The sequence below is a fragment of the Podarcis bocagei genome, assembly GCF_964188305.1.
Source record: "Podarcis bocagei genome assembly, chromosome: 7".
Lineage (NCBI taxonomy): Eukaryota > Metazoa > Chordata > Lepidosauria > Squamata > Lacertidae > Podarcis > Podarcis bocagei.
Genome location: NC_138132.1, coordinates 28734624 through 28756206, shown reverse-complemented (window position 1 = coordinate 28756206; position 21583 = coordinate 28734624). Strand labels below are relative to the sequence as shown.

The 21583-nt window shown below is 44.3% G+C and overlaps 1 long non-coding RNA gene across 1 annotated transcript in view; it reads left to right on the top strand.

Annotated features, from left to right (window-relative positions):
* Positions 1 to 21120, top strand: part of LOC308592560 — a 259350-nt gene extending 238230 nt beyond the window's left edge. Inside the window, exons 2-4 of the long non-coding RNA XR_014010551.1 lie at positions 14130 to 14539; positions 16847 to 17347; positions 21057 to 21120. This is a non-coding gene — a long non-coding RNA (uncharacterized lncRNA). The remainder of the gene's footprint in view (positions 1 to 14129; positions 14540 to 16846; positions 17348 to 21056) is intronic.
* The last annotated feature ends 463 nt before the right edge of the window (positions 21121 to 21583 follow it).

Sequence of the window (21583 nt, the reverse complement as noted above, 5' to 3'; positions counted from 1 at the left end):
AAATTATGAGTTAGGAGAGGTGAAAACTGTGTGTGAAGCATGTCGCGTGTATCTTTTATATGCAATGAGAAATGAATGGAAGGCAATCATTCCAGACAAAGGGAACTGCACTTGGCCGGCCTTTGATACACAGTTATATGAACTGCTTGAAATGAAAAGGAAAATCCCTTCAATTGGCTCATCAACTTTTATTTTCTGTTTTGCCAAATTGTGAAGCCAGGACTGCAGAGAAAGGGGGTGGGGGGAGGTTGGATTATAACAAATTTGGCTTATAATAGACTTCTAACCAAAGAGCTTGAAGTATAATGTTCGCCCCAAATGATTGACTTACTTGGAAATGAATCCATGCGAAGAGAATGCCCCTATCACTTTTACTTATCACATTCATTATGCATCCACGGATTTATCTCAATTAAGCCCCTTTTCAGTGAAATCTGAAGGATTAATGTTCTATTCATAGATCCAACTAAAAACACTTTCCCCCCTCCCAGTCCTTTTCTGAAGTCCTATATAATGATTCTGGTTAAAAAAAAACCAGCCCTGAGCAATGAACTTGCTGGCACAGGATGCCAAGCACTGATTGGACAAGGGAACTGCAGAGAAGCAATTTAAACGGGCGCTTGCATGGCAGTCCAGAATCCCTTTGGTTGGGAGGGAGTGGGGAGGGAATCTGGTGACATGAAGGAGCCAATCCCATGCCACGGCCTGCTATATAAAGCTTTTAGTACTAGATCGTTCCTCAGTCTGGGCAAGTTGTCAGAAGCCACCAGGCTGTTCCTACTTGACCCAAAGGTCCTTGCCTGACAGCGTCTAAATTCTGAAAAGAAGTATTTTTTAAAAAATTGTATTTATGTATATAAATGTTTCAAGGCAGCCAACAACATTTTTTTTTTAAATGCAGAAATGCAGCAAAAGCAGAAGATCAAATAGGGGAGTAGGAAAGAAGCAGAAGAGGAAATATTCACCACAGTGGCTCAGATGTGCAATAGCTGGGGTTTTTTAAATTAAAAAACAACAACATGTTGCTTTCGTCACCAGAAGGTCAAAAGCAGAGGAGCTGGAAATTGGTCCCACAGCCTCCGTGGCATTGTGAGGAAGGCCCTCTCATGGATAATTCACATACCACCCCATACCTCAACTGCAAGGTAACCAGAGCAGGCTCTCCAAAATGGTTCCTGAGGGAGAAGAAAGTTCTGTAGGTATCCACTTAAACCCATTGAAATTGATAGACCTAAGTCATGCCCATTTCAATGGGTCCACTCTGAGTCAGACTAGTATGGGATACAACCCCACAAACCTTACTTTTCGGAGCACAATCCTATTTGAAATATGGTTCAGGCCTGGTCCAAGTCTACCTTAAATCTAAAGAGGCTTAAGGATGGACAGCAGGAAGGGCAGTTGATGTGATGGCCTGGGACTTGGGTTCGGAACCAGAACCGGAGGAGTCTCAGTCCGCACCGGATCCTCTGCCTCAGGTGCCATCTGAACCGAGTCTGGGGCCTGATTCTGAAGAGCCCCAGTCTGCACAGGTTCCCCTGCAACAAGCTCCAGCTGGGCCGAGTCAGGGGCCTGAGTCTGCCCTGGCTCCAGATGCGGGGATTACCTCGTTACCCTCTGCTGGGTAATCACGTACAGCTGCTCCACAACCAGTTGGGTCAGGAGAGGCTGAGGTGGCCTCTGGGTCTAGTAACCCACCGACATCTCCCAAGCTGCAGAGACTCAGGTCTGAGAGAAGTACTTGCAGGAGGAGTGCTCACCTTCAGGCGAGACAGGGAGGTGAGTAACCGGGGGATCAGGACCAGCCGTTACCCCAACAGAGATAAAAGGCTGTTGGACCCTGCCCCAGGTTGCGGGAGCAACGTTGCTGTTTGCCAGAAGCTGCCTGTGATCCTGTGCCTGACCTAGCCTGGTTTCCTGCCTTGTGACTTGCCTTGGCCCTGTTGGACTGACTCCTTGCGGAATCCTTGGATTCGGGACCGGACCGGGACCGCGTTGCTCGGGTTTACCTGCGGCCTAGCACAGTTGAGATCCAGGTATGGCTGTAGGTGCTGTTGGTAAAAGGTATTTCTGAGCCTCCAGTGACAGAGCTGGATTCAGACATACCCCCAAATTGCAAACCTGCTCCTTCAGGGGGAGTGCGAAAGGGTGTATGAATTGCAGGTGTTATATGAAAATGTTGATTTTTTCCCCCTGTGGTATTGTGTATTTATGTTTATGTTCCTGAATGTAAGTGGCTTGGAGACCTTTTAGGTATCAAGCAACTAATAAGTCTAAATAATAATGATTGCAATAACAACCACCTAGACTACCTTACAGGGTTGTTGTGAGGATAAAATGAGAGGGAAGACCCTTGAATGCCTGGAGAAAGAGTGGGAGAAAGTGCAGATAAATAGCCTTACCAGAATGAATAGAAAAAGCCTGTGATGCTTCCCTTTCTTTGAAGGGACAGCTGAGCTAGTGTTATAACTTGCTCAAAATACTAATTAGTATTGGTTTTTTTAAAAAAGAAAGAGAGCAAATCTGAAATTTCTTTGTACCTTAATTGAAACCCATTTCCTCTGATATGCTGCCTGATAAATGCCACAGAAGCATTGCGGCAAATCATCTTTAATAAGAAAGTGGGGGAGACCAGAGAAACTAATCCAATAAAGTTGAAAGGGAAGTCGACTCCCTCTTTTTATTTCTAAATTTCCTCTCTCTGGCAGTTTGAGCAAAGCATTGTTTTAGGACTGTGTTGTCAGAAGGGAAAAAAATCTTCCTTTCCGCCACTTAGCAGCTTTTGACATCTCCTCTGCAGATTGAAAGGAAGCTTCTTGCATAATTATTGCAATTATTTCCCCTCTAAATTTAGGCGGGAAGGCAATGAATGATGGCTCAAGAAGAAATGTAAGCTATACTTGGATAAGTGTGTTTTAATCTGTATTTGGAAGCGTGCTGGGTGTTTGGAAAGGTGACATGCATTTTGAAAATTGCTGCAGTTAGGTCAGGTTTGTCTGTTCTGTTCTCATGTGAGAGCCATAATGATGGTGTGTGCGCACACTCACAAGCACGCACACACATTGGCTATGTCTAAATATATAAATGCTCAAGCTTACGCCTATATAATTTTGTATGTGATTGAGTGTTTGTCCCCCTAGGTGCTCTGGTTTTTGTTTTTGTTTTAATCACACATCAAGTTTAACTGTAGAAGGCCTGTAGCTTAATGGAGAGAAAGAGAGAGAGGCCTCTGTCACCAGCGTTTTCCAAATGAATGCAGGTCTGCAGGTTTTTCTGGAATCTTCAGCTTTTGCTAAAGCAAGTAAATAAATGTGGTGGTAAGCTAAAACAGGCTTTTACTATCCAGCATTTCTGGTTTCCAAACCTGATAGCTTTATCCTACCAGTATTTTCTGCAGCAAACATTAAATATCTAGACATCACCTGTGCGTTTTGGAGAGTTTATTGAGGCAGGGCTAGCAAAGGAAGATGTGTGAATACAAGTTTATGATATCTCTGCTTTACCTGCGTGCTGTGGGAAGCACTCTCGTGGTCTTCAGCTGGTGGGCTGGTGGCCTATCCCTATGTAAAAAGATATGGTCTGAGAAGTACAGTGGTGCCCCGCAAGACGAATGCCTCGCAAGACGGAAAACTCGCTAGACGAAAGAGTTTTCCGTTTTGGAGGTGCTTCGCAAAACGAATTTCCTATGGGCTTGCTTCGCAAGACGACAATGTCTTGCGAGTTCCTGCTGGTTTTTTCCCCTCCCCCCCTTTTTCTAAGCCGCTAAGCCGCTTATCAGCTGATCCGATCAGCAGATAAGCCGCAAAAAGCCTCTAATAGCGCTAATCCGCTAATCCTTCAATGGGCTTGCTTCGCAAGACGAAAAAAACTGCTAGACGAAGAGAATCACAGAACGGATTCTTTTCGTCTTGCGAGACACCACTGTAGGTCTCCAAAAGTGTGTTTGGAAGGTGCCAGCTTTGGAAGGGCTGGTGTAATGCTGGCATGTCATCAAGGCAGGACCCCTTGGGGCAAATGTCCAGGGCCCCACTCAACAGAAGGAGCAGGAAAGCGCCCCCCCCCAAGCTGCTGGGTGAGGGGAGCCAATGGTTTTCAAACTGTGGGTGAGTTAGGGACTTCTTCTGCATGTGAAGACATTCATGCGAATGAAACCAATAGTGGGTCCAATGGTCAAGATGGCAGTAGAGGGAAGTGAGGGGCAGGTGGGGCTTGTCCACCTAGGAAGGTAGCCCATCAAAAAACAATGGTGAAGCATTAAACCATACTAGAAGAGAATTAAAATTACACCATTACAGCAACTTGTTGACATACATCGGCATTTATTATCATCTGAAAGCATAAGTGACTTCCGCTTCCTTAAAGCCAATTTAACAAGATTTGCGGTCCTACATGTTATATAATAATCTGTGCTGGTCAATATGAATAAAAAAAAAATTACTTAGAGAGTTATTTCTAATCCCAGCCATAATGGGCAAGTGGCATTAGATCCTCGGGTCTGAATACAATTAGCATTCCAGTAAAAAGTTACTAGGTCCTCTCCTTCAGGCATTTAACTAGGCAATGGCTGCACTGCAAGAGCTTGAACTAGATGACCCTTTGCGTCCTTTCCAACTCTACTATTCTATAATTCTATGATTCTAAGACTAACTAGCCATCCCACACCAAGCACCAAAATGTCCCTTCACCTCCATCAGCTGTAAGGAATTCAATTTACATCTGGTCAAAAGCCATCACACCTCATAGGAGCAAATAAATGTGAAATATAGAGGCAATTTCCCAGGAAGGACGGTGGCACCTTACTAGTATGATGGTATTGGAACAGCAGCCAGCCACAAATGTCATGGTGGTCCGCTGCCACATGATGTCAGGTGTAGAGCAGGTGAAGATGGGCTTGGGTCTTAAAAGTTCCTCAGTCCTGTCTAAAATTACCTGACGGAACTAGTGACAACGCTGTTCTCCTCTCCCCCCCCCCCACATCACAATGTTGTGAGCTGTCCTAGAACAATGATGGGTTTAAGCGATCTCAGTGACGTGTGTGAGGAAGGAAAGAAATAGGAGGAGAGCAACGGGAGTCCAGATTAGCTACTGATGAGGGAGGCGGTTAGAAAAAGGAGCCTCGTCAGTCTTTTTGCTATACGTCCACAGCATGAGGCAAGACATCAGCAGCCAGGCTCCTTCTCACGCTGTGATTCTCCACTGCCGCACTGTGGGACTTTGAGCATTTCACAAAGCAGCATTCACACAAAAGCAAAGCTTACGCACTGGAGAAGGACCCTTCTTCCCCGCCCCCACTCCTTTTTGTCTTTTGGTAAATGAATGCATTCCCGGTCATGTTTCCTCCTCAAAGCCAGGACATTCCATCGACAGGTTCACGTTGCAGTCTGCCTCCCATGACCAGTCTGGACCACTAGTAGGGATGGACAGACCTGTCCTTGCTGGTTCTCTCAGTTTCTACTTCTTCCAAACTTAAGTTTAGTTCTCTACATTTCTGCAGCAGTTTTGAGTTGCAAAGGGGCTAGGGATCCTTGGGATCAGGTGGCTAGATATTGCCCAGCCAGATGCCCAAAGAAAGAACATGGCGCTCTGTTTTACTGGGATGCTCCACTATCTCTAGCCACTTATTGCTGAGAACAGAAATAACTCTCTCTTAAGTAAATACTTTTTTTTCATATTGGGTCATATTCAACTTAACAAATATCCACACTTCCTCTTGTCCCACTGCTTTCCTCTGGGGAAAACTGCTCTTTAGTGCTCAGTTGGAGCAAATGGCAATCGGGTTTTGCTGTGTGTTCTGACTTAGAGCTAAAGAGTGGGTTTTCCCTGGGAAAAGAGTGGAGCAAGGGGGAAAAAACCTATTGAACGCATATTTTCTAGGCACAGTGTGGTTTTACTCACAGTAGACCCACTAAAATGGAGGAACATGACAAAAATAGGCCCATCCGTTCTAATGGATATACTCTGAGTAAAACGTACCTGAATACCACACATTGGCTGGAACAGATTATATGACATATAGGACTTCCAAATTTGTTAAGGAGGTGGAGATGGCTTACCTTTTCAGATGATAATAAGTGTTGATATATGTCAATGAGATACTGTACTTGAGAGCTCTAACAAGAGTTGTCAGGAGCATTTCAAGGCCTAACCTGAGACCTAGGAGTGGCCCCTGGTGAAGTCATGAAGGCAGGCCCTGGAGACAGAGGTTAATTGGGACAGCAGAGCGGAGGAGGGAAAACCCCACAAAATTGTTATAATTTGCAATCTCTGCTGGGCTGAAGCTTGCAAGCTACCTTCACAGTCTTCTTTTTAAAATTAGAGACATTCTTCCTCACTTGGAAATTCAAGGCCTCCACCTGCCACCTGGAGGAGCCCAGGCAAATGCAAACCTAGAGACTTCAGGTTAGACCTGGAGGTCTGGCAACCTTAGTGCTATCTCCATTTCAACTAATGCCAAGGAGACTGTGGAAATTCTGAACCACTGCCTGGGTGGATATGGTGAAGGGATGGATGAGGGTTACCAAGTTGAGGCTCAAGTGAGAGGTACCGTTGTCCAGTCGATGGGTGAATTCAGCATGGAGAGTACAGCATGTTCTGGACAGAGTTGCACTCCATCTGAAAGATCCAGTTCACAATTTAGGAGTGCTTCTGAAACCAACCGCGTTTTTGGACGCCTGGGGGGGCTTCTACAGCCAGCCATGCTTTTGCCCAGCTTCAGCTGCTGATGCACAAACAGCTCCCCTTCCTGGGTGCACAGATCTGGCCACAGTGCCTTACTCACCTCCTGGCCAAGGAGAAGGGAGGAGAGGGAGGAAAAAATGGGCAGATTCTTCCTCCCATTGCTTTACTGCAGGCTGCATTGCCTTTTGGACATTTTTCCAGCGGCCAATGAATGGGAAATGTACAGTAGGCTTGTTTCTACACCCCGCCCCCTCTATCCTCCATCCCTGTGGACTCCAGTCATTCAAATTTCAGTGGCGTCATGTGCAATATTTGCCTTCCCAGCACCTTCTCTCACCTTCCATTCTGCTCAATTCACTATGTCATAGTTGCAACACCCCCCCCCCCCAGGCTTGGCATCCAGTGCAACAGATCCACCTCTGATCTAGGCAAGCAAAAGGTATGATCAGATTTCAAGGACACCTTCCAGCAAGGCAAAAACACCCAAGGAGGGTGCCATGCAGGGCGGGAGAGGGGGGTGGCCTTGCGAGGGAGTACCCTGGGCAGAGTCCCAAGAGCCAGACAGAAGGACCTGAGGTATCTCCATGGCGACTTGAGTCTGATGAAGAGCTCTAGCAAACTTGAAAGCTTGCACACGATTTGGTGAGCCTGTGGTTGATCTAATAAAAGTATCGCCCTAATGTTGGTTTTAATTTTTATTTTTATTTTCTTATGGGCCAACTTAGCTGAGTTTGCTGCTAAAGAAACAAACAGATTGCAGAGCCTCTGCAGTAGATATTTGTAGTATGTCGCTGCTACTAACCCTCAGTGCACCTTTAAAAAAAAAAAAAGGAGGGGAAATATGTTTGAAGCTTCCGGTAATGTCACACACTTTGGGCTCTAGCTGTTGATGATCGTTACCTCGACAAGAAGCCACAGGCCGTAAATTCACACTTTCTCTCTCCTCCGGGGACAAGTGCTCATTGCTTCACCCCATGGACCTGAAACGGCAGTGGAATTTAATTTTTGAAAGACTTGTTATTCAAAACGTTGCCTGTGGATTAATAAAAGCATCAATTATTAAAACCCAGCAAATGCTCCCTGGTGGTTGTTTTTCTGCAAAGTTAATGTTTAAACGCAGAAGGTCGTTTGCAAGCTTAAGCAGAAATATCCTTTTTTATTATTGCAGGCAGGCAGGAGACCCTTTTCCAATCTCCAGCTTGGTGCTTTTTCATTCACCCTTTTCCATAATGAACTCTGAGAAAGAAGGAAGTCCTCAACTGTGTGACTCCAAGGCTGCTTAAAGCCTCATGAGGAACGCTTGAAGGAGCTGGGTGTGTTTAATCTGGTAAAGAGGAGACAGATATGCTAGTCATCTTAATATATCTAAAGGACTTGCCACATGGAAGATGGAGCAAGCTTGTTTTATCCTGCTCCCGGAGGCTAGGATCCAAACCAATGGATTCAAGTTACAAGAAAGGAGATTTTGACTAAACGTCAGGAAGAACATTCTGACAAAAAGAGCTGTTTGATAGTGCAGTGGACTCCCTCGCGAGGTGGTGGACTCTCCTTCCTTGGAGGTTTTTAAGCAGAGGGTAGACGGCCACCTTCCAGGGATGCTTTAGCTGAGATTCCTGCATTGCAGGGACTTGGACTAGATAGCTTATCATTGGGATGTCTTCCAGTTCTACAAGTCTATGATTCTATGATGTTAACTTGAGTCACTAACATAGTAATGGGTTAGATACTCAATTCCATTTGCACTTAAAAGCTTATCAACCCAATTTGCGCTTTCTGAAACAAGATATGAACTGCAACACAACACAACTTCAAAACTTGCACTTCTCCATATTATGCTGTCCAGTGAAGTCATGTATACAAAAATGCATAGACCTGGGTCTTGTGTGCATGAACATGCATATATTAGTGAAGGTAACACCGAAAAATGCATTATATTAGGGGCAATTTTGTTGCCCCTAATGTTATATTAGTCATAGGTCTTCAACCAGTGGGTCAGGACCCACAGCTGGGTCACGAGGCCATACCACATGGGTCTCAGCAAAGCTGTGTCACCAGGTTGGATTCCAGCTTAGGCTGACCTGACCAAAGGACGAGGCATTTCTGGATAAGGAAGTGCTCCTCTGATTAGAATTACCAATTTCCACGAGTGCTGCAGAGTCATTTTTTAATACTATGCATATTTCTGGGCAGCCACATGCTCATACCTTTCTCTTGCCACATTGCAGGATCGGTTTTCATTTAGCAGTCATGCTAAGGTAACACTGTGTACAGTATATTGCTTTGTGGGTTGCCATTTTAGGATTAACAATGTGCATTATTTGCATTAAGTATACATCAAAAGCAGGGCCGTGGGTGGCGCTGTGGGTTAAACCACAGAGCCTAGGACTTGCCGATCAGAAGGTTGGCGGTTCAAATCCCTGCGATGGGGTGAGCTCCCGTTGCTCGGTCCCTGCTCCTGCCAACCTAGCAGTTCGAAAGCACATCAAAGTGCAGGTAGATAAATAGGTACCACTCCGGCGGGAAGGTAAACGGCGTTTCCATGTGCTGCTGTGGTTCGCCAGAAGCGGCTTAGTCATGCTGGCCACATGACCTGGAAGCTGTACGCCGGCTTCCTCGGCCAATAAAGCGGGATGAGTGCCGCAACCCCAGAGTCAGTCACGACTGGACCTAACGGTCAGGGGTCCCTTTACCTTTACTATACATCAAAAGGGAAAATGTGAAGTGTGTTCCACATTGTAGCCTGGGAATCAGAGGTGGGTCCTGGGTCCCATCCAGTTGAAAGCCACTCTATTAGGTAAAAATGCAGACAAAACTGTGTATATTGTGATAAATTCACACTAAAATGCTGGTGGGTTTGTTTGTTTTTAGAAAAATCCACAGAAGAGCAGCATACAGGTCAGTTTTCTTGTGAGGAGTAAATACTGGAGATTTACACATATTTTTTTAAAATGATAATAAACTTATTTTTAAAAGCATACATAGGACCACCTAAGAAGAGCCCTGGTGGTGAACTGAGCCAAAGGCCCATCTATGCCGTCATCCTGTTCTCATAGATGATATTATTTATTATTATTATTATTATTATTATTATTATTATTATTATTATTATTATTATTTTATTCCATTTATGAATCACTTCCAATAAAATATCTTGAAGTGTTTTTCACACTAAAAACACCAATAATAAAACAAAAACTATTTCATATGTGAAAACCATCCCAAATCCATGACAGATACAGACTAGGATAAAGTTCTCCACTTAAAAGGCTTGTTGGGAAAGGAAGGTCTTTGACAGGTGCCAAAAAGACAGTAGCGATGACACCTGTCTGATATGTAACATCAGAGGAACCAGACGCCTATGAAAAGACTGCAGGCAGGACCTGAGCGCAATGGAGCTCTGTGCACTTGCAGTTTCCCAGCTACTGGCATTCTGAGGCATCCTAGCATCTGGTTGGCCGCTATGAGAACAGAATGGGAGACTAAATGGGCTTTTCCACCTGAACCAGGCTACACAATAAATGTGAGAGAGAGGGAGATGGGTGTGCTATTTTTCATACCTAAACACCAGATTCAAATCCTTGGGCCATGCAGATGTTCTGCAGTAACACCTGGACAAAGCCTTTTTCTCTCCTCTCTTCTCCAATTTCCTAATGGTTCGCAAAGCACTACTTGCTATATCATGTTTTTTTATTATTATTTAAGGCCTTGCCAAAAGGTTAAAAGACATGAGCTACGTTCCACAGCTTCAGGTTTGTTTCAAAGCCTGTCAAGTGACTCAGAAACTGCAATGTCACATTCTCCAGATGTTGTTACAAATAAATCTACACCTTCTGGTTGCAGCAGCAGCAGGGTAAAACCAAAAGAGAGGCCAGGAAAACCTAAAATACTGAAATAGAAGCTTCTGATGTCAAGTGAAACAATGGCTGCCTTTTGTAAAGGTTGATTGCTTGCTAATGGCACCTGATGTTAGGCTGCTGGTGGGGTTTGTGACGAAAAATAGCCAGCTCAAGAGGCTTAGTCAATGGCTTTTGAGAGCTGGAAGATGTTTGCTTTAATTAACAGTGATGGCTACCAGCTACCAGCAGTGGTGGTTGGGACTGGTAGGGCAGAAGGCCAGGAGACCGAACTCTTTAAAAAAAATACTCTTTTAAAACACCCTTTTTAATTGTTTGTTTAATTGTATATTTTAATTAAGGATGCTTTCATGGTACTGTGCATTTTGATGACGGATTGATTCTACGGTTGTAAAGCGCTTAGAAGCTATTTTAGCACATAAGCAGCATATAAATTAATAATAAATGGGTGAAATTCAATGTCATGCTCAAATGATTGTTCCTTCAGCACAAGCATTTCTGCTTCCCACACTAAATGATTTTTCCTCTCCTCGCCCCCCCCACCATGCACTGTTTCTCGGGGTTCTCCTGACCCTCCAGAGCAGATCTGGGGGGGGGGGCAGGAGTTAAGCACCATTGCACTAACAGGACACATTGTGCTGGCTCCCTCTAGTCCAACTATTCAGTTGAATCTGGCCCCAATATTTATTACTACTACTACCTTCTTCTTTGGTGATCACTCGTAGCTGAGTAAGATTGTCTTCCATGTGTCTGCGGAGGGTAATCTTGGATCCACACATCCTTCCACAGTGGGGACATGGGTTTCCAGGCAGGAGTTGATCACAGTGAGGGCTTGCCAAACGTGCCTTCCTCTTAGCTCATTTCTCCCTTTTGGTCCTGAGTTTGAGCATCTTCAAAGTCCATGGCACCTTTGGTAAAGTCTGTCCTCCAGTTGGAGCACTCGCAGGCCAGTGTTGCCCAATTGTTGGTGTTTATACTACTTTTTTTTAGATTTGCCGAGAGAGAGTCTTTAAACCTCTTTTGTTGACCACCAACATTACGCTTTCCATTTTAAAGTTTGGAATAGAGTAGTTGCTTTGGAAGACAATAATCGGGCATCCAAACAACATGACCAGTCCACCAAAGTTAGACGGTGTCCAGGATGGAAACATCTGTATTATTAATGGTAGTTGTAGTCCAGTCCTGGACTGGATTGGACTACTGCTACCAATAATAATAATACAGATGTTTCCATCCTGGACATCAGCTAACTTTGGTTGCCTCCAGATTCTCAGAACTTTGTGTGAGGGATTCAAAAGACATACTGAAACTTTAGGTTTGCCCCAAAAAAGTGGATTAAAGTGTTCTAAACACCAAGCAACAAATTATTATTATTATTATTACTATCATTTTAAAAGAACAATTTGTGGTAAGGAAGCTGATGGGGGAAATGTACTGAAAAGTGTTTATGGGAAGGCCTGTAAACACTGCGCAAGCAAATCAGGACGAATGCCAATTGTCATATGACCTCCCCACAAACAGATCAGATCAAAGACTCAATAAAGACCAGCAATTGTACAGGCCACTCCTCCATTTACACGGGGATTATGTTCCAAGGCACCACGTGTTTAAGTGAAATTGTGTATACAGTGGTACTTCGGTTTTCAAACGTAATCCGTTCCGGAAGACCATTCGAGTTCCAAAGCGTTCGAAAACTGAAGTGTTTACTTCCAGAAGCATTTACTTCCAGAAAACACAATATGGAAGCCGCACGGCATGTTTGACTTCCGAAAAGCATTCGAAAACCGAAGCAGTTACTTCCGGGTTTTCGGTGATCGAAAACTGAAATGTGCAACTTCCGAGACATTCGAAAACCGAGGTACCGCTGTATTTGAAACACCATTTTAAAAGCCTGCAAACAACCTGTTCTGCCCCTGCCCCGTACCATTTTTTGTGACTTTTGGGGTTCAGAGTGATGCATGTGGTCACAGTCACACACATATCGGACGGACCTAAAACGGTTGCTGCCTATATATTCTCCATGTAAGCCTTGTGCAAGCAAATCATCATGATGCATGCTCAATGAATAAGTCATTTCAAGGAGCAGTTTATCACTTAGTTCATGATGGACCACCAGGAAGTCTTGATATCCTGGTTACTGCTTTATTACTTTCCCTTTGTAAAATGTAACAAGGAACCCTAGCCTATTTGCATCTGAAAGGAGCAATCTGAAGAACCCAAAGGGGTAGCAGCGGCTCAGAAAATTAGGCCTTGATAGGCTCACTCCTATGTTTTCTGGCACATCTACCACAACTTACCTGAGCTGAGGGGAGTGAGGAGAGGGGGGAGAACAATTTGCTTCCAGCTTCCTTAAGCCATGAATATTTCATACGACCCAGGTAAATCCCAGCAGTGGCCGCCTCCACATGTGTTTGAGCACACATCACATGAATGAAACCTGTATATTAATTATTAGGATGCAGCCCTCAGAAACAAATGGAATCAGAGGTTGCCATGGAAGCGCTGGCAGGGACAATATCGCCTCATTTGTAAAAATGCTTGAAATGTTCCAAGTACAAATTACTGCTCTTTATAATAAATGATATTATGCGCTAACAAAAAGTCCTCATCAGCTAGGGAGCAAAGGAAGGAGCTCAAAAGGGTAGGAACCAAGGAAAGTGGGGGCTGTTACAGTGAACCACGTAATAGTGAAGTTGACCTATAGGAAAAAAGAAACCCAGTGCTCTTCCACAGTTTCATAGAATCATAAAATTGTAGAGTTGAAAGCATAGCTGTCAACTTTCAGATTTGAAAATAAGGGATCAGCAGCCTCACCTGTCCCGGGGAGAGTCTACGGGATATCTAACAATCTGGGATAGCAGCGGGAAACGGCGCTGGAATAAGGGAATTTCCCGCAAAAAAGGGAAGGTTAACAGCTATGGTTGAAAGATATCCAGAGGGTCATCGAGTCTTTGCCAGGTATTTGCTGAAGGTCCTCCACCAGCACCTCATTTTTTGCTGGTTATCAGAGATACTGAGAACATTTTTCATCTATTTAAGGTCAGGCTGAACTCTAGGTGGACTAGGGTCTAGTCCAGTGGAGGATGGTCCCTTAGGACAAATGAGGCACTGCCCCACCAACTTCAGTCCAGCCTCAGTTAGCCTGCCCTTGCCTGCCTTCTTTCTTATAACCCGTCCTCCTCCTCCTCCTTAGTGTCAGTGTCCTAGTAGAACTCAATGGAAAGAAGGATGGGACAAACCTAGAATTAGTTGTCTTTCCCTGCTACTGGCTCTGACTTCTGTGGGAATGTTCAGGGAGGCAGGAGAGGATATATTGTTTAATTATATCCTTCCCAACTTATGTTAACAGGTTCTACAATTTAGCAGAGTAACATTCCCCTTTTTAAATTTGCACAGCAGATAGCGTCTTTGCCAGGCTTGCATAAGCCTCTAAAATAAGTTTCCTGGTAGTCCCCTTTATTCCCTCTTAAAAGAATAGACACGACACAGTCTTGTATAAAAGTATATAAAATAGTTTACTCACATTCTGTTCACAGAAGGATCCCAGAGGGCAGACTTAGGTTACAGAATATATACACATGGAATCTATCCCATAAGGAGATAGTTCCTTTGTCTTCTCTTGGCTGGAAGCCAAGAGAGCATCTCAGGCTAAGGAGATGTTGTTTCTTCGAGGAATGGAGTCGGAAAGAGAGAGATGGCTGCCTCCCCTGTGCTATTTTGTTACCTGCACAGGTGAGATCACACCCACCTCTGGTCACATGTAGAGGAAGTTTGTCCCAGCCCAGGAGGAAAAAGGAAGTTCTGACTGGCTGGTCTAGACATCCCCTTTTTATGTCCACTCTAGGAATGTTTCACACCCCACAACTCCTCCTCCTTGCCTTCCGTGCTACCAGCCGCAATGGGCGCAAGCCACCATTTGTCCAACCTGAAAGGGAAACCAAGATTGGTTTGGAATGTGGGCCAGCGTAAAGAGCGAAGAGCCTTCCTACACCTGAATCCAGAGTGGTAAAGTAAGCACTTTCTTCCCTTCATTATCATTCTCTCCCCATCTTACTCTAAGTGCTAAACTATCAGCCCAAAGAACAGCATTTGCAGTTATTAACAGCAAGCCGTCAATCTCTTTTGCCACTGCAGCTGGCGCTAACCTCAATCCCTCTCTTTTGCACTCCCGCTGTCTTGCATCCTCACCTCCTGAGCGATCAGCATGGGGTGCTAATTTAAAGAGACAAGAGGCAGATTGACATTGGCTAACACCAAAACAAAAAACAGGAGGAGGGAACAACTCTACGGACAGTCATTTTTCTTCCTCATTTTAAGATATTTTATAAATGTACAAATCAGTTTTTCTGTACATTAAACAAGCAAAAACAGTTGCAGCACCAAAAGCACTTTTAAAAAAAACCCTATAACAATAGTTAACTGTTTAGGGAGCATTCATTGTGATTGGTTTGTGGGGAGGTTATGTGATGTTGCATAACCCTGAAGAGCTACTGTCAGGAGGTAAATGCTAAGCCAAAGGTCTGATTTCATACAACAGGGATGGGGAACCTAAATCTCTCCAGACAGGGTTCGCCGGCCCACCCATAATAATAATAATAATAATAATAATAATAATAATAATAATAATAATAATTTTTTATCTATACCCCGCCCTCCCCGGCCAGAGCCGGGCTTTATTACAATAAAAAAGTAATAGGGGAGGGGGGGAAATAAATAACTTAAAATACAGGTTAAAAATACAATTTAAAATGCAGCCTCATTTTAATAATAGCCCATAGATCAAAACCATAAGGGGAGGGAAACCTAAGGGTCAGGCTGAGTCCAAACCAAAGGCCAGGTGGAACAGCTCTGTCCTGCAGGCCCTGCAGAAAGATGCCAAGTCCCGCAGGGCCCTTGCCTCTTGTGACAGAGCGTTCCACCAAGTTGGGGCCAGTACTGAAAAGGCCCTGGCCCTCGTTGAGACCAACCTTGTGACTTGGGACCTCCAAAATATTGTCATTTGTGGACCTTAAGGTCCTCCACGGGGCATACCAGAAGAGGCGGTCCCATAGGTACATGGGTCCTAGGCCGCAGAGGGCTTCAAAGGTCAAAACCAGCACCTTAAACCTGACCCTGTACTCCACCGGGAGTTAGCACTGGATCAATGTGATCCCATGGCAAGGACCCCGTAAGGAGCCTCGCCGCAGCATTCTGCACCCGCTGGAGTTTCTGGGTCAGCTTCAAGGGCAGCCCCGTGTAGAGCGAGTTACAATAATCAAACCTGGAGGTGACCATTGCATGGATCACTGTGGCCAGATCAGGGCGAGAAAGGTACTGAAGCAGCCACCTTGGGTGGTGGAATCCTGTGGGGTGGACACCCTGCCCGCCCCTACTGCTGCTAGAGTTGCACAGCTGCAACAACTTCTGGGAAGATTTGCAGCAATTGCATGCCACTGGTAAGCGACGCTTCAGGCAGGGGGCACCTTCCTGTTTCGCCTCAAGCAGCCACATTTATAGGAAGCACCATGTATTTCCCCCTGAATCCTTGGGCACACACAGCAAGAACCCCTGTAAAAATAATAGCATGCTGGTAACAATAGCTGCAAACTGCTGCAAAGAAAATGCATTAAGCATGGTACTCTTGTGTGATATATTGCAGTAGTTTCCAACCTCTTTGGCAACCCATCGATTTCCTGTCACATGAATGTTGGACCTTAGGGTCTTCGGCAATTGTCAGTTTCATGCATTCTAACTGAAAAAATGCCTATTTTATAACCATTACTTGAGGCATCTAAGCAAAATTTACATAACTCCCCTATTAATGTGAAATTTGTTGCAATATTTATAGTACTTACGAAGCTATTCACAGTTTCAGTTATGGGAACAAAACAACACCAACCATCTGACGGCCGGATATTCCTGTGTATCGGAGGGGAGCTGTAAAAGTCACTCAGAACAACTCCCTGTATGAATACCTTGTGATGAACTATCACCGCACCTGCCGCCAGCCAGCAGAAAGCAGCTCCCAAGGGTTCAAATGTTAGACTTGAGCCTTTGTGATGTTTGGTGGCAATTCATAACAGATTCGATTGCAAGCTGTAAGTGGTATTCCTCAAGCTTGTTAAGGATTGAAAGCAATTATCTGGTGTTTACTTACAAGCCCGTGACCCACTTGCACAGGCCTTGTGACCCATTGTGGGTCATGAACCCACAGGCTGGAAAATGCTGATATATTGGGCACCTGACTCTCTGGGGGCAGCTAAGTTGCAAGGCTGCGAAGCAGTGAAAGGAATGGGGCTAGTCCTAAATCATTTCATGTTCTCTTTCTCCATTCACAGCAGGCAAAGCCTCCAGTGACCCAGGATCTCAGCTGTGTAAGACCTGGAAAGGAAGGAGGTCACATAACGCAAGTGCAGAACAGATGCTCTGCATGGAGAAAGGTCCCCGATTCAATCCCCAGCATCTTCCTGATGCACCTGGGGAAGGTCCCTGTCTGAAATCCTGGAGAGCAGCTGCCAGACACTGTAAACAACACGGAGTTTGGTGGACCAAGCATCATGGCTTGGTGTCATGGAGTTGTAGCTTGTCAGCATCTTGGGGACACCAGGTTGGGGAATTCTTATCTGCACAGATTGGCAGGGGCTCTCCAAGGTTTCAGTGACTTGACCAGCACTACCTGGAGATCCCAGGGATAGAACAGAGGACCTTCTGAATGAAATTTACCACTGAATTACAAGCACCTGCATCTTGTCAGTCAGTCACATGCCTATATAAATGCATCCGCATGAGCAACAAGGCCTTATTTGGAGCACAGCCGACCATTCCATATGCTACAGCAGGTGAGATTTATTTTAACTGTTGATAACATATTGAGGAATGAAAATATATATATATATATATATGCTTTCGTAGATTTTCACGGGTACAGGAATGCAGGTTTTGGTGTCTTCGGGTGTCTTCCCGTGTAAGAGTTGGGGTGTCTAGGCGACGTTTCGACGAGGTCTCACTCGTCATCTTCAGGCTGGTGCTTTCGGCTTCTTGTTACTGGAACAGAGCTCTGTTCCAGTAACAAGAAGCCGAAAGCGCCAGCCTGAAGATGACGAGTGAGACCTCGTCGAAACGTCGCCTAGACACCCCAACTCTGCTCTGTTCCAGTAACAAGAAGCCGAAAGCACCAGCCTGAAGATGACGAGTGAGACCTCGTCGAAACGTCGCCTAGACACCCCAACTCTTACACGGGAAGACACCCGAAGACACCAAAACCTGCATATATATATATATATATATCCCTCAAGATATCCCTCAAGTAATTAATGAACAAAAGAAGAAAAGACACACTAACCTGGGAACTTCCTCTCTGCCCAGAACGTTGGAGGCTATACACCACACCCCCTCAACAGTATTTATAGGAACTCAAACACTGAGATCCTGCTCTGTTCCAGTAACAAGAAGCCGAAAGCACCAGCCTGAAGATGACGAGTGAGACCTCGTCGAAACGTCGCCTAGACACCCCAACTCTTACACGGGAAGACACCCGAAGACACCAAAACCTGCATATATATATATATATATATATATATATATATTTCTAGTGTATCTTTAACAAACATCTACTCAACTTTTAAATTAAAGTAAAAAGGTAAAGATAAAGGACTCCTGGACGGTTAAGTCCAGTCAAAGGTATGGTGAGGTATGGTGTTCGTCTCGCTTTCAGGCCAAGGGAACCGGCGTTTGTCCACAGACAGCTTTCCAGGTCATGTGGCCAGCATGACTAAACCGCTTCTGGCGCAACGGGACACTGTGAGGAGTGCTAGACTAAGGCTGGGAAGTCCAGGATTCAAATGTGTACAAAGCTTGGTGGGTGACCTTGGGCCAGTCACTATCCCTCAGCCTAACCTACTTTGCAGGGTTGTTGTGAGGATAAAACGGAGGTGGGCGGGGGAGAGAATTATGAATGCTGCTTGGAGAAAGGCAGGATATAAAAATAGTAAATAAATTAAAAATAGAAGGTATGAAAGAAAAAGAAAGAAAATGAGCACAGATGGCCCAAATTGACAAAGCACACTCCTCTCTGCCTGGCAGCCCCGGGGGCAGCTGACATGAAAGCAGTTGTTCCACAGATACATAGTTTGTCTGATAAATTGACTCGTAGCATCTAACAACAAGATGGGAACCATTTAACCGAACAGCAGGCAATACAGATTTCCTGGTACATTTTTGATGGATCTTTTTTTCTTTAAAAAATAATGAGGTTTGTAATAAAAAAATAAAAATCCAAACAGCTCTTAGTATAATAAAGCTCTGTGGTTCACACCAGGTCCCTTTAAAAAAAGATTTCTTTTCTCCCACTATCAGCATGTTATTTCCTGACCTGCCGGCCAGTGACTGAAATGTAATGTTGCCTCTTCCATTTCCAGCTGAAAGAGGAAGTTGGAAAGCATGTCACTCTTCTGACTTCTTCAGCACTGTGCGCTGTTGAAGGGAGAAAAAGATAGCCAGTCTCCAGCTCATGACAGTGAGTGGGAGGTCTCAGAGACTTCCTGGGCTCTGGAGAAAGACCTCAAGGCCCCTGTGTGAACCATGGCTTGGCGCCATGTGTGAACCTGGCTCTCAACATTGCATAGATACCATACCCTTCAACATTTCTCCATTGAAAATAGCTGAATCATATTTAACAACAACAACAACAAATACCCTGCCCATCTGACTAAGTTGTCCCAGCCATTCTCGGCATCTTCCAACATATATAAAGACATAATAAAACATTACAAAACTTCCCTGTACTGTACCGGGCTGCCTTCAGATGTCTTCTAAAGGTTGTATAGTTACTTATCTCCTTGGCTCAGTCGGTTGCATAACTCCAACATTCTCTGATGAAAACAGGGGCATCATCCTAAGGAAAAGGGGGCAATTCCAGGATCAAATCAGAAACTGGGATGGCTTCTGTAAACCTGGGACTGTCTCTGGGACTGGCACTTGGCAGGTCTGAGATACATGTTTGAACTAGAAGGACCAGGATTCAAATCCCTGCCAGGCTATGAAGCCAAATTGCCAAATTTAAACCACTGGTTATCTCTCAGCCGAACCAACCATGAAGGGTTTTTGTGAAGCTCTGATGCATACTCATGTGAAACAAATAAAGAATTAAATATTGTTAAGTTATATAAGCATCTTTCTCCAGCTACGAGAAGTGGATGAAATTATCGGATTTGGTTTTTCTCTCTTGTTTTTCCGGTCTTCAGTTGAGTTCTCCATGATTCCCCCCCCCCCTTTTAAAGCCCTCATGAAAATCCACCAGCAGTTCTGGCCCTTCTGCCTTAGCTCCTTGCATGTCCCAGCGTGACCACCACATTATGTTTCTGGCTATGGGCCTGAACTTGATAAATCTTTGGCTAGTGGCTGAATGACGGGCAGTCCTGCGAGTGGATAAATGATGGATGCAGACCGTTTGCAGGGAGGGGGAGCGCATCATCTAGTCCCGCATGCCTGCTCTTCGTCCTCCTTGAGTTTATAAAAAACCGACGTTGTGTGGGGAATGATCTTAAGGCCTTCAGAAGAGGGAGGCCCGCTGAGAATGGAAGGCATATCGACACAGTTGCATCCTCATAGACATCTTAAGTGCCAGGACATCAAGGAGGATAAACCAAGGGGGAGGGGAGGGCTGCTGCTACAAAGAGATCTCGACCAAGGGAGTCGGTTCCAACGACCAAATGTTTGACAACACACAGCTAACTTCCTCCTCTCATCTTCCAAGCACAGAGCCTCAGAACCGCCTCCAGTGCCTGGGAACATCCGCAAACCTTTCTTATCTGTAAACAAGCTGTAATGGGCACCCCCAGTTGAGCTGAGAGCGCTTGTGGCTTTTTAGTTGAGCAACAAAACAAGTATCAGGAAATGTTAGAAATCCCAACAGGATGCGCAGGGCTGGACTGTGGTGTTCTGGCACTGGAGGCAGACGGTCCAAATAGCATCCATTGCCACATGCTAATTAACATGGGCCACAATCCACGGGGAAGGAGTCTTTCATGAGCCCCACTGAAATAAGCAGGAGAGGCAGAAGAGCAGGACATAGGGAGAGAACCTGTGGGTTTCTGGGTGCTGTGGGACTTCAGTACCCATTAGTACACAGCCACAGGTTTAGTTTCAGATTTTAATGCAGACCTAACCAATTTGCACCATCTGAAACAATATGTGAAATGAAACACAGCTATCCTTGGAAATTTGCATGCCTCTGCATTTATTTATTTATTTATCTTTGCAATGCAGTTGTCCAAAGAAAGTGTGTGAAAATGCACATATTGGGAAGAAGGAAGTGAGGAATAAAATGCATCTATTTCAGACAATAAATGCATTATGTTAGGAGAAATTGCTTGCAAACGTGTATATCATTTAAACCTGCATACAAGGATGCAGAAAGTTGCTGTATCCCTTCTTATTTCAATTATGCTAATATCAAAATGCTCCATACCATTTATTACTGTATTATTATTATTATTATTATATATGATATATTTGTTAATTTATATTATATCCCACTTTTATTCCCAGAACCGGGACTCAAGAGGACTCACAATAAATAAAACAAGCATGGATAAAACACAGATACCTAAAACATATAAAAGGTAAAAGTAGTTTAAAAGTAATTAAAATATAATAAAATGAAAATGATATAAAAACAAATCTGTTGAAATGCAGGTTTTAAAATAGCAAGTACTATTAAAAGCTCTTTCCTTTAAGAGCAATTATTGTTGTTTTGTCTATTTAGTGATGGTTAGCTCCTGAATTTATATGTGGCTCACAGTGCAGTTATCAGTCAGATTGATAACTACAAATTCTCTCTCTCTCTCTCTCAATAAAACCTGCATAGAGAAATGCCTCTTTTATGGGGAAATGCATATAAAATGTATATTTTAGAGGAAAGCATACAAAAATATGCATTTGAGGGGTGAAATGTATGCAAAATGCCTATTTTAGGAGAAAACACATTCAAAAATGCATATATTAGGGAAAATGCAATTTAAATGCAGATGTTCAATGTGGTTTTAAAAATATCCATGGAAAATAGGTTGGAGCAG